This window comes from Gossypium hirsutum, chromosome A10 (assembly GCF_007990345.1).
Source record: "Gossypium hirsutum isolate 1008001.06 chromosome A10, Gossypium_hirsutum_v2.1, whole genome shotgun sequence".
NCBI classification, from domain to species: Eukaryota; Viridiplantae; Streptophyta; class Magnoliopsida; order Malvales; family Malvaceae; genus Gossypium; species Gossypium hirsutum.
The window spans coordinates 106,554,455-106,566,562 of NC_053433.1; the positions used below are offsets into that span (position 1 = coordinate 106,554,455).

General features: G+C 38.2%; 1 non-coding gene across 1 annotated transcript; it reads right to left on the minus strand.

Annotated features, from left to right (window-relative positions):
• Positions 1 to 3,871: 3,871 nt before the first annotated feature.
• LOC121209100 (small nucleolar RNA R71) lies at positions 3,872 to 3,978 on the minus strand. The gene has a single exon (XR_005904217.1). It is a non-coding gene; the product is annotated as a small nucleolar RNA R71 (small nucleolar RNA).
• Between the last annotated feature and the right edge of the window lie 8,130 nt (positions 3,979 to 12,108).

Consider the following 12,108-nt stretch of genomic DNA (forward strand, 5'->3'; position numbering starts at 1 on the left):
GACGAGAAGGTCTTTAACATCTGCTTCGATTTATCTAAACATCTTTGCAAAATTAACATTAATAAAAAAGAGGGATCGTATTCTAAATTCTTTTCGAGTTTTCAAATTTCAACATTAAGACATTAATTAATCAATTAGGTACCAATTTTGGGCATTACGAGGGTGCTAATCCTTTCTTGTATGTAATCGACTCTTGAACTCGTTTTCTCGAATTTCGTAGACCAAAATCAATGTTTTAGTAAAACAGAACATTTTATTAAAACAATCAAAATATTAGGTGATCCATTCACACCTAAACAAAAAGGATTGGTGGCGACTCCCAATTTTCATTTTCTTTTCAAAATATAAAGTCGATTCCCGTTTTTCATAAAAAATGGTTTCGACAGCTTGACTACTCCACTAGAGACAATAAGAGAGTCAAGCCGTAAATTGATTAATTTATGTCTTTTCATCGAAAATTGAAAATTCGATTTAATATACGATCCTTTCATTGCATTTCATCTACTATCTTTGTGGTTTATGTCATAATACCTACTGTGTTGGTCGAGTCTTTAAATAGTTTTGCATATCGCATTGCATGACCGCTCGGTCTTACCCTTTAAGTGGGAGTGAGAAACCAGTCCTTTGTAAGGTTTTCACCTTTGCATAGGATGGTGGATCACTTTCGGGATACATCCGTACCTATGTCTTCGTGAGATCTTTATCTCCGTATAGCTATAGGGAAATGTATTCCCCTGAACTGAACTTGGTCTATATGAGCCTATAATGGGTGAAGATCAAGGAATTTGCTGGTTCAGGTACCTTGTCTTTAGAACCAAACCACATGTAGTGACCTATAGGAGCCCACCCTAGATAGAGCCACGCCAAACCTTAGCGGTTACCCGAATAGGTGCTTGATTATTTCCTGTCTGCTTTGAGTTCTTTTTTTTTTGGTATACTGACTTGTTGTGTTTTGTTATTATTGCATGGCATTACATTATAAGAAGGTGTTGATTCACGTTCGGTTACTAAATAAAAAAGCTTAGCATATAAAAAGGGTTTCCGAGATGACACAGCAAGAAAAATGTGATAGTTTGACTGAGGGGTACGAGTTGGAATTGTGGGATTTTACTCACATCAGTGTGACTCAGAATGACCTACAAGAATTAAAAGAGATATGGAACGGTTGGAACGACGAGATCAAGCAGTTATTTTATCATAATTACGGAGACTTGCCCTATTTACTCGAGGTGAAGATAGACAAACGCTTATTCCGAGCTCTCGCCCAATTTTAGAACCCCGCCTACAGCTGTTTCACTTTTAAAAGAGTTGATTTTGTAACTACTGTGGAAAAGTATATGGCCTTACTTCGCTGCCCAAAGGTTAAAGTTGACAAGGCCTATTCTAGAGCTGCTAACATCCCGCCCTTTGTAAAGAGACTGATGAATATCACGGGGATGAGCGAGCAGTGGGTTACAGCCCGGATTAAGCAAAAGGGAGACAGAAGTTGTATTCCTTGGAAGAACTTAAGAGACCTAATTCTAGCACATCCGGATATGAAGAAGAGGGTTGATGTTTTCACTTTGAGCATCTACGATTTGATCGCCTTTCCCAAGGCATTAGGATACGTGGATGGAGCAGTTTCAAACCTGTTTGTTCAATTTGATAAAGGAGTCACCCTTGTCCCTGCGATCTTGGCCGAAATGTATAGATCATTGAATGCTTGCCGGAGAGCGAGTGAAGGCAGATTTATAGGATGTGCGTAACTTCTGCTATCGTGGTTCCATAGCCACTTTTGGAGGGTGGAGAAGGTTGATAAACGTAATTTATACATATTTTTATCCCATGCTTAACACGTTTATGAATGATTTCTCCTTAGATTTGGTGAATTTGATGCTTCTAATCCTTTAATTTCATGTTTTATACTTAGGTCAGCATAGGAGAGCGAAAAGAACAAGAAATGGGCCCAAAATGGAGAAAATACGGCCTGGACTTCCTTACACGGGCGGAACACATGCCCGTGCCATTCTAACAAGCTTGACCACGGCCTAAAATAACCTCAGCACGGGTGTGTTGATCTCTCAGCCTCGACCACAGCCTGAAGTAAATCGCATAAGAGCATGTCCCTGCCGATCCCTAGTTATGTTCTATTCAGAAAAGGGCAAGTTTGAGGGCTCTTAGGCATTATAAAGCCTAATTAAACACCCTAGAGGAGGACTAAAAGGGGGACGGAGAATAGGGAGCAAGGAATTACTCCAAAGAAGCCGATTGATCCATATCAGAAGCTGGATTCATCATCAAGACTGAATATCTCTCCTCAATTTCCCTTTAGGAGTTTTGAGTTTTCTTTATGTTTTGTATTCTTTATTCTTCTAATATGTTTTCCTATTTAGTTATGAACTAAATCCCCTAAATACCTAAGGGGGATGAAACCTAAGACGAATCTTGTTATTATTTTCTGAATTGTATGATAAATATTTGACTTGTTCTTAATTATGTGTTCTTAATTCTTGTTTCGGTATTTCAGGATATTGATTCAAGTTAATGCTCTTAGTTGGAGGATGAATAGTCCCTGTCTAAGAGTGACTTTGTCATAATTAAGCGGAGTTGATTGCGCGCCTAGAGATAGGGTGACAAGATTTTTCTGGATCAGGGTGAAACCTAATAAGGGGATCCATAGATCGAGTTAATGCAACCCTAGGGTGTTAATTAGAAAGAAATTTCAATTATTCAATCTAGGGTTAGACGTTATTAGTCTTGAATAGGGATAATAACATAATTTAGGGATCTCTACGGAACGAGTTAAATGAATAAATCGTTCGATTCGGAGCCAAAATAACAAGTGAAGTCTAGGTGGATTTTTCCTTAGATATTGTCTTAATTCAATCGTTTTCCCAAAAGTAATTCCCCAATTCTATTTTCTGTGAATTCTTAGTTTAGTTAATTAGTTAATTAAAACAAACTCCTTTATTCTTAGGCTAGATAATAAAAAGACAGTCATTACTAGTACTTTTAGTTCCTTTGGGTTCGACAATCCGGTCTTGCTAAAGCTAAACTATTGTTCGATAGGTACACTTGCCTACATCGTGATAATAGTTAGTTTCAAGAACGATTAATTATAAATTTATAAAACTTACCACGGAAAATCACGATCAAGTTTTTGGCGCCGTTGCCGGGGAACTAAAATATTAAGAACACTCAATTTTTATTACTTTAGCCATTTACTCTTACTGTAATTTAATTTTGTTTTTGTTTTTATTTTTATTTACTAAATTTTCTTTTCCTTTCTTCCGGCAGGTTCTTATAGTTTATGATTAGAAGGAACCCGTCGGGACCACTACTTTTTAACGAAGAAATCGATCGCACCGCTCATAGAAACTGACGAGAGATAAGGTGAAGCCTAAGATACACAGAGGAAGAGCAAGAGGATGATATATCAACTACAACCGAGGAGATGGCTGAAAATCAGGAAAATCAGCTACCTCCTGCGATACCCGCTAATCTAGCAAATCAGAATCCTGCTCCTCGTACTATGTATGAATATGCTAAACCTACATTAACAAGAACTGAGTCAAGTATAGTTAGGCCTGCTATTGTTGCAAATAATTTTGAACTAAAACCTAACACGATTCAAATGATACAGTAATTTGTTTAGTTTGATGGTTTGCAGGATGAGGATTCCAACACGCACTTGGAAAATTTTCTGGAATTCTGTGACACTTTTAAAATTAATGGCGTTTTTGTTGATGCTATTCGTCTTTGGTTATTCCCTTTTTCATTAAGAAACAAAGCTAAACAGTGTTTGAACTCGTTACCACGAGGGTAAATCACTACTTGGGAACAAATAACCGAAAAGTTTTTATTAAAGTCTTTTCCGCCGGCTAAGATGGCCAAATTACGTAATGATATCTCTTCCTTTGTGCAGATGGATTTGGAAGCCCTTTATGATGCGTGGGAGAGATACAAGGACCTATTGCGAAGGTGCCCTCACCATGGGTTACCTCTATGGTTGCAAGTTCAAACATTCTACAATGGTGTGAATCCCTCGACAAGACAGACGATTGACGCAGCAGCTGGTGGAACCATCAACAACAAAACACCTGAAGAGGTTTACGAATTTATTGAGGAGATGTCATTGAATAACTATCATTGGCAAGTCATGAGGACTAAGCCAACCATAATAGCAAGTGTTTATAACGTCGATTCAGTTACTATGCTGTCAAATCATGTAGAACTTTTAAATAAAAAGATTGATGGTTTACTTGGTTCTACACAGGTTCATCCAGTAATGCAATGTGAAGCAAGTGGAGGTGGATCAAGCAATTCAGAGTATCAACCCTATGGCCACAACATGGAGAACGAGCAACTAAATTACATTGGTAATAATCCTCGATCTCAAAATAATCCTTATAGCAATACTTATAACGCAGGTTGGAGAAATCACAAAACTTCTCATAGGGAGGTCAAGGAAATCAGAGACCACCACCACCCTCAGGCTTCCAACAACCACCTTACCAACAAGAGAAAAAGCTGAACCTTGAGGAGATGCTATCCAAATTTATCTCAGTGTCAGAAACTCGTTTCCAGAATACCAAAACAGCACTTAAAAATCAATAAGTGTCGATCCAAGGGCTCGAAACTCAGTTAGGCCAACTATCCAAACTAATTTTCGAATGACCACAAGGTAGTTTGCCAAGCAATACTGAACCTAACCCAAGAAAACAGCTCAACGCGATTAATGTTCAATGTGAAGAAGAATCAGTTGAGCCTAAACCAGAATCGAGGGAAGAAATTGTGGTAGTTAAAGGTGAGGTAGGTCACAATGAAAACAAAACGGTAAGTGCAGAATATAAACCTCGTGTGCTAGATCCCAAAGCGACAAGGAAAGACCGCTTAGATAAATGATTTGGTAAATTCCTTAAACTCTTAAAAAAATTAAATATTAACTTACCATTTATTGAAGTTTTATCGTAGATGCCGAACGCAATGAAATTTTTAAAGGAGCTTTTAGCAAATAAGCGGAAGTTGGACAAGGCATCGCATATGGAGCTAAACGCAGTTTACTCAGCTATTCTACAGAATAAGCTACCCAACAAATTAAAAGATCTAGGGAGTTTTACAATTTCTTGCTTAATTGGTAGTTTAGATGTTAATAATGCATTAGCTGATTTAGGGGCTAGCATTAACGTCATGCCTTACAAAATGTTTAAGCAACTAGGTTTTGGGAAACCCAAACAGACTAAGATGAACATTCAATTAGCAGATAAAACTATCAGATTTCCTAGGGGTATTATTGAAGATGTGCTAGTTAAAATTGATATATTTATATTTCCCGTTGACTTTGTTGTTCTAGACATAGAGGAGGATAGCAACACTCCTTTGATTTTAGGAAGGCCTTTTTAGCAACTGCTAGAACGATTATTGATGTTGACACAGGTGAACTCACATTTCGTGTGGGGGACAAAACAATCACCCTTCAAGCTCGCAATTCTGGCAACACATCGAAAATTGAAGGTGATTGTATCAACTATTCTACTAAAACTGACAATATAGTGCAACCTACTTTGCTGGAAATGAGTTTGAAGGAAGTACATGAGCCATGTTCCAGCAACAATAGAGGACCTATTCATGAAGAACGAAGGCTACAAATTGAGGAGCTAGATGAATGGCGAACACATAAACCGAGAACATATGATAAACCAAAACTACGCCAGAACGAGCTCAATACCTCACCAAATCAACTTAAGGTTGGAGATAAAGTTTTATTAGATGCCACAGATCCTCACATTATCACTGCCAAACTAAATAAAGAAATTCCTCTTATGGTACTTAGCTTTTTCCCATTCAGTACAGTCGAGGTAAGTCATCCCAAGTTCGGCACTTTTAAGGTAAACAATACCCGCCTAAAACCTTATTTTGATGAGATTGATAACAGGAATGAGGAGTAAAAACTCCTCGAACCACCATGACCATTCAATGGAGAGGTAAGTCGAGCTTAGACTATAAATAAGCACTTCTCGAGAGGCAACCTGAGCACTAACGGTATTAACTTCTTTAAATTCTAGTGTTTAACACCTAATTTACTAACGAAACTCTTGAATACAGGCTTACCACACTCACACGGCCAAGCACACGGGCATGCTTAGGACCATGCAGAAATAAGGCAAATTTTTTTCCCAAACACGGGCTACGATAAATATCCATAATTGTGCGACCTGGCCGTTGGCGATCCTGCCAAAACAACACGGGCGTGCGACACGCCCGTGGCATTGAACCGTGGGAGAACCTGAGAAAATAGCATGGGCGTGCGACACGCCCATATTTAACACCCATGGTCGAACCTGTTGAATTAACACGGCCGTGGGCATACATACATGGGCGTGGGAGAAGCAAACGAAGCCAGACACGGCCGTGTACACCAACATGCCCAAGGTACATAGGCGTGGGTCGAATTTCAGACGCACCAAAAATAGGAAAAACGCGAAACACATGGGCTAAAATTAGGGCACACGGGCGTGTCCCCTAGCCGTGTGCCCCAAAATCTATAAATACCCTACACTATTCATTGTCTTCTTCACCCAAAATCCTTAACCCTAGTGGCTGCAAGTCCACATGGCCTTCCTGGCACGCCTGTGCGCCGCTTCCAACTCAATTTTTAACCTCCATTCCCCTCTTTCTAGCATTTGTTTACTCTTTTCTCTTTTATTTTATAGATTTCTAATGCTATTCATCATAGTAATCTGCATTTCGCATGTTATTTTCATCTTTCTATCACTCAAAATTCATTATCTAGAGTAGTTATCATCCTTTTCATGTTGAAGTTCTTACTCATTACATGATTTCTCTGCCCCATTTGACTAGTTTAAAGTAAATATTCATGGTTAGGATAATAGAAATACTCATGCCTTTTGTGTTGATATTTTTCATCCATAAAATATGTTGCATTCCATAAAGGTCTTTGCCATTTTTATTCATGCTACTACCATGCCAATGTTAGAAAAAGTATGACATAAAATTGATTAGTTTGGTTAAGTTTGTTAGTGTTAGTAGTTGTAGCTGAAATTATTTAAGATTTTTTTTTTAAAATTTGTTTTCGTTTTACCTTGACCACTCATCAAGACGAATTACTGATTTTAATTGCAGGTATACCATGTCGTCTTCAAGAGGAAAGAAAGTCGTTGTCCCCGCTTCGAAGAAAAGGAAGGGAGCGTCATCTTTTTCGGGTCCTACCGTGAAAATTCGTCACCCTTTCCTGCAGTTCCCTATTGGACCCCAAGAAGAACTTTTCCAAATACTCCGGGCCCGACCTTTAATTGCAGGCTGTTGCATCGACTGGGCTGCACTAGAACAAGTCCAATTAGCTGATGCGATTCGGGCCCTCCTCACCACCGACCTATGGAATCTCTTCTTTGAGATCGTCGAGCTGACGTATCTCGAGCTCACGATGGAACTATGCTCAACATTCCATTTTCAGACCGTAATGACCAACCATGATGATCCCTGCACAGTCCAATTTCGCCTTGGTGGTCTAGTCTGCCAGTTAAAAATTCTAGAGTTTGGTTCGGCACTAGGTCATTACATGGAGGAGTTCCAATAGGAGAACGTCCTCGATACTCTCAACCACCGCATCTATTATTTTCCCTCAAAGTGCTGGAACGCCCTTGTCCATCGCTCGGCTACCTACGACCCCAGTCGCTCCAAGGCATCAGCTCTCCTCCGTCCTTAAGGTACCTATATTCTATTTTATCTCAAACTTTGATAGGACGGAGAGAGAGCACCAGCGTCATCACCACTCATGACGTCTACTACTTATGGTGTATGTCGCACGGGCATGTCTTCGACCTCACTTATTTCATCGCCCTTGCCATTCGCCATCAGACAAAGTGACACCGGAAGAGGGTCATATCCATTGGCCCTTATGTGACTTGACTGGCTTGGCACTTCGGGCTCCTCAACACCGCAGCACAAGAATCATCCTTTACCCTCATTGGCCAGATGTCTCCACAAGGCATCTTGAGTATGCTAAGCATGAGGATGATTAAAAAGCGCCGAAGAACCTACCCTCCTCAATATAGTCTTGCCCAATCAACCGAGGAGGAGGCTCCTGAGGACATTACTGATGATGTCTCTCTACAGCACGAGGACCCACCGTCTCAGTCACTACACTCCCATCGTCCAGTTCATGCGGCGGCTTCATATGCTGACATCTATGAGTGCCTCACTTGGTTCGAGCAGCAGTGTTTTCAACAATTTAATAACATTGATGCTACTCTACAGCAGATTTGTTAGCACTTCCACATCTCATTGCCACTACCACCTCGCAAACCATCCGGCGATGATGATACTTAATTTTATCTATTTTTATTTTTATTTTATGTTTTTATTAATTTTATTTTTATCTTTTAATATTATTTTATTTTCGCTACTACTTTATATTTAGGTTTTATAAACAAATTTTAATCTCGGTTAATTCTTTATGAGTAATTATTCTTCCTTATATCCCCTAAAAAGTTCCTGGTTTTATCACAGTTATAAAGAGCTACAAAGCTCACCATTACTTAGGAACTCCAAACTCTATTGGAAAAGGTTCTCCACGACTGCCATGCCCTGCTCAATCATGACATATAATATTCTTTTGGCGCAACACTTGTGGAACCCAACCTCTAACACCACTGGAGTATCCTCCTCCACTCTACATAACTGCAAACTAGGGAGTTTATTCATTTAACACTCAAGAAGTTTCATTTCTTTCCCTATCTTATGATATTATTTGCCACTAACTTTATCTTGTACATTAAGGGCAATGTACATCTTAAGTGTGGGGGGTATTCATTTCATTATCAGAAAAATCCCTGAATATTACCTTGTTCTCTTGTAAATCTCTCATATCATGTTTAGGATGAATTTTGATTGATATATGATTTGTATTGATATATCTTGGATTAAAACATAGGCATTCATGCATTGATTATTTAAAATTTAAGACATTAGAGAATTGAGCATGATAAGTTAATTTTTGAAAATTTAAAATTTTAGGTTGTTTCCCCAAGTTTAGGTATTATCTTGAAATGAAATCCGCAAGTGTAAACATCAAAAAACCATAATTTTTATGAGATCTTGAGCCTTCAAGAGCATCTATTAGTTCTTCCATGCTCACTTTTTATTATTGCTTTGAGTGTGTCAATGTCGAATTGTTATTCTAGAACTTGCTTGATTATGCATGTCAAGATCACACCATTTCATTTGATATGTCAAGATGATAGAGGCACTTAGGATTAACCCACTCATGCCATGAAAAGCCTACCTTCACAACTAATCCCTAGTAAAACCCTTTGAGCCTAACAAGTCATTCCTTGTATTACCCTTAATATTAACCCTTAGCCCATTATTGTTGAAATCCTATCAATTAATTTGATCCCTATTTTTGTCAAGATTTGATTTGAATAAATTGCTTAGCTATGTCTTATTCTATATAGTTAGTCTATGTTATTTGACTTGTTCTTAAAAAAAACATGTATACACATTAATAGTAGTGATCTTTTGAAAAGAAGCTCTGTTGTATGCAAGTGATGATTAAATATTTTTCTAGTTAAGTAATTTTTCAAGTCAATCTCGATTCTAACCTTTTCTTTCAGCTTGTGACCACACCCTCTAGCCAAGCCTTGTTGCAACCCTCTAAAGACCTTTTGATTGAAGTATCATCTCAATTTATAGTGGTGGAGATTTGATTTTCATGCAAGCCTATGCTAATAACTTTTCATATTGACTGATGAGTGCTAATTTCATTATCCTTAAAAACTTTGAGTGATTTGAGTGAATCTTTAGTGAGGATGTTAAACTCTGTGAGATTTCGAATCGATGGTAACTACTTAGATAAGGAGAGATGCCTATATTTTTTATGATTAAATGCTCAACTAGGAATGTTTGAAAATTTAATGTTCTTTTAGTTGAATCCTCAATGTATGATTACTTATGAATTAGTTTGAGATATTATTGATAGGAATTATAAGTTGAGAAAAAGGAATTCTTAATTGTGAATTGAGGATTTTGCTTGAGGACAAGCAAATGCTTAAGTGTGTGGGTATTTGATAAACCGTAATTTATACATATTTTTATCCCATGCTTAACACGTTTATGAATGATTTCTTCTTAGATTTGGTGAATTTGATGCTCCTAATCTTTTAATTTCATGTTTTATACTTAAGTGAGCATAGGCGAGCGAAAAGAACAAGAAACGGGCCAAAAAATGGAGAAAATGGGCCGATGTGGGAAAACAACACAGCCTAGACTTCCTCACACGGGCAGAATAGTCGCCCGTGCCATTCTAACAGGTTCGACCACTGCCTAAAACAACCTCAGCACGGGCGTGTTGATCTCTCAGCCTCGACCACAGCCTAAAGTAAATCGCACACGGATGTGTCCCTGCCAAGTCTTAGTTAAGTTCTATTCGGAAAAGGGAAAGTTTGAGGGCTCTTAAGCATTATAAAGCCTATTTAAACACCCTAGAGGAGGACTAAAAGGGGGGCAGAGAATAGGGAGCAAGGAATTACTCCAAGGAAGCCGATTGATCCATTTCAGAAGCCGGATTCATCATCAAGACTGAATATCTCTCCTCAATTTCCCTTCAGGAGTTTTGGGTTTTCTTTATGTTTTGTATTCTTTATTCTTCTGAGATGTTTTCCTATTTAGTTATGAACTAAATCCCCTAAATACCTAAGGGGGATGAAACCTAAGACGAATCTTGTTATTATTTTCTGAATTGTATGATAAATATTTGACTTGTTCTTAATTATGTGTTCTTAATTCTTGTTTCGGTATTTCAGGATATTGATTCAAGTTAATGCTCTTAGTTGCAGGATGAATAGTCCCTGTCTAATAGTGACTTTGTCATAATTAAGCGGAGTTGATTGCGCGCCAAGAGATATGGTGACAAGATTTTTCCGGATCAGGGTGAAACCTAATAAAGGGATCCATAGATCGAGTTAATGCAACCCTAGGGTGTTAATTAGAAAGAAATTTCAATTATTCAATCTAGGGTTAGACGTTATTAGTCTTGAATAGGGATAATAACATAACTTAGGGATCTCTATGGAACGAGTTAAATAAATAAATCGTCTGATTCAGAGCCAAAATAACAAGTTAAGTCTAGGTGGATTTTTCCTTAGGTATTGTCTTAATTCAATCGTTTTCCCAAAAGTAATTCCCCAATTTTATTTTCTGTGAATTCTTAGTTTAGTTAATTAGTTAATTAAAACAAACTCCTTTATTCTTAGGCTAGATAATAAAAAGGCAGTCATTACTAGTACTTTTAGTTCCTTTGGGTTCGACAATTCGGTCTTGCTAAAGCTATACTACTGTTCGATAGGTACACTTACCTACATCGTGATAATAGTTAGTTTCAAGAACGATTAATTATAAATTTATAAAACTTATTACAGAAAATCACGATCAAAGGTCTCATATCAAGTTTTTTTCGAGAACTATTCTCCATTGAAGGAATTAGTGGCTACACCAAGGAGGGTGACCTTTCCGAAGAGAAATGGATAGTGATTCTCCAGAGCCTACAAGCTGAAGATGTTGAATGGGTCCCTCTACTTGGTTTATGGGAAGCCGTTGGATACGCTCCACTACTCGTGTTGAGACAGTATCGATCAAGGCAGTTCATACCAGAAACGCAAGGGTTAGCTTAGTGCGAGTTCTCATACAAGGGAGATAATTATAAGAAGAGAATTCGTGAGATATTGAATGCTTGGAAACAAACTCATAGGATGAAAGGATTCGCTGCAGGCCCAATGACGACCCCCGAGTACGACTAGTTGTAGGCTAAAAGAATTAACGACAACATCCCAATGCAAGAAAATGCTCGGTCGATAGAGGAGTACTTACAAGCAGTCTCGTCCGAGTTAGAGATTATCAAGTAAGACTTTGAGAAAAGGAGCTCAGAATTGGGAAAGACGGTAGTACAGTTAGAAGAGGAGAAGATGAAGTTACGATTAGACGTCAATATCCACAAGCTAGAGGTCGAGAAATTGTGGAAGGGAAAGAACAAGGTCGAGGAAGATTTGGATAGTCCGAAAACTTATTACAAAAAGCTGCGTATGTCGATAAGAACTATCGATTTGGGTAAAA